Here is a 2,253-nt window from a genome sequence, read left to right as displayed (position 1 = left end):
GAACACGTTATGGTCATTACAAATTTGTAGTAATGCCCTTCGGATTGACGAATGCTCCAGCAGTGTTCATGGATTTGATGAACCTAGTATGTCGTCCCTTCCTGGATAAATTCGTGATCGTATTCATAGATGATATACTCATCTATTCAAGAAGCCAGGAAGAACACAACCAACATCTCCGCCAAGTACTGGAAACATTAAGGGCAGAGAAATTTTACGCAAAAGTTTCCAAATGTGAATTTTGGATTCGGAAAGTGGATTTCCTAGGACATGTTGTAAGCAAAGAAGGAATACACGTGGACCCCTCCAAGATAAAGGCAATAGATAGTTGGACTACTCCAAGAACCCTTACAGAAATCCGGCAATTTTTGGGACTTGCCGGGTATTACCGAAGATTCATACCGAACTTTTCAAAGATTGCCAAGCCACTTACCACCCTAACCCAGAAGAATGTGACCTTCGACTGGGGAGAAAAACAAGACAGCGCATTTCAGACACTAAAGCGAGCCCTATGTAGTGCGCCCATCTTAACCCTGCCAGAGGGAACGGAGGACTTCGTGGTCTATTGTGATGCATCAAACCAAGGACTTGGGTGTGTCTTAATGTAAAGAGGGAAGGTCATCGCCTACGCCTCAAGGCAACTAAAGACGCACGAAGTGAACTACACAACGCATAATCTTGAGCTAGGAGCAGTCGTCTTCGCTCTGAAGATATGGAGACACTATCTCTACGGCACAAAATGTACCATCTTCACTGATCATAAAAGCCTCCAACATATCCTCAATCAGAAGGAACTCAACATGAGACAGAGACGATGGGTAGAACTACTAAGTGATTACGAGTGCGAAATTCGATATCACCCTGGAAAAGCTAATGTAGTGGCTGATGCACTCAGTCGGAAGGAGTACTCAGGTCGCCGAGTGAAATTCCTAACTATGACGATCCAGTCACACCTGTTCACGCAAATCAAGGAAGCCCAAATAGAAGCCTTGAAATCCGAAAATGTGACAGGAGAAGCCCTAAGGGGAATGGATAAGAACCTTGAGACCAAGAGCAACGGGATTCGTTATTTCATGGATCGAATTTGGATATCGAAGTTTGGTGGGTTCAGAGAAATCATTATGGACGAAGCCCATAAAACACGATACTCCATACATCCCGACTCCGATAAGATGTATCTCGACCTCAAGAAGTTGTACTGGTGGCAAAAAATGAAAGCCGAAATTGCTACCTACGTGAGAAAATGCCTGACATGTGCCAAAGTCAAGGTGGAATACCAGAAGCCCTCGGGTTTATTACAACAACCAGAAATACCCGAATGGAAGTGGGAGCGGATAACCATGGATTTCATAACAAAATTACCCAAAACAACAAGCGGACTCGACATCATTTGGGTAATTGTCGACATATTAACTAAGTCAGCGCATTTCCTACCAATCAAAGAGATGGATAAGTTGGAGAAGTTGACAAGGACATACCTCAGAGAAATTGTACGACTGCATGGTGTGCCCATATCCATTATCTCGGACCGAGATAGTAGATTCACCTCAAGGTTCTGGTAGTCGCTACAAAAAGCTTTGGGGACAAGACTAGACATGAGTACCGCTTATCACCCACAAACCGACGGTCAGAGCGAGAGAACTAAACAAACCCTGGAATACATGCTGAGAGCTTGCGTAATCGATTTTGGCAAAGCATGGGACACACATCTACCCTTGGTCGAGTTCTCGTACAACAATAGCTACCACACCAGTATCAAAGCTGCCCCGTTCGAAGCCCTCTATGGCCGCAAATGCAGGTCACCTTTGTGCTGGGCCGAAGTGGGGAACACACAACTAGCAAAAGGGCAAGCAACTGACATTACGCTCACTGGGCCAGAAATCATAAGGGAGACTACGAAGAAAATTGTTCAAATCCGAGAACGTCTAAAAGCATCAAGGGATAGACAAAAGAGTTACGCAGATAAGAGACGAAAACCCTTGGAATTCCAAGTTGGAGACCATGTCCTACTCAAAGTCTCGCCTTGGAAAGGTTTAAAGAAGTGCTTATCCGACGAGACCCTTTGGCTTACAAACTTAGACTACCTCAGGAGCTCCACAACGTACACCCTACCTTTCACGTATCGAATCTAAAGAAGTGCTTATCCGACGAGACCCTTGTCGTCCCTCTAGACGAAATTGAAATAAATGAAAACCTCCAATTTGTGGAGGAACCAGTAGAGATCATGGATCGGGAAATCAAAAGGACTAAACA

Source organism: Lactuca sativa, chromosome 6 (assembly GCF_002870075.4).
Source record: "Lactuca sativa cultivar Salinas chromosome 6, Lsat_Salinas_v11, whole genome shotgun sequence".
Classification (NCBI taxonomy): Eukaryota; Viridiplantae; Streptophyta; class Magnoliopsida; order Asterales; family Asteraceae; genus Lactuca; species Lactuca sativa.
The sequence above is the reverse complement of the archived record's forward strand: the minus strand, read 5'-3'. Positions refer to the sequence as shown.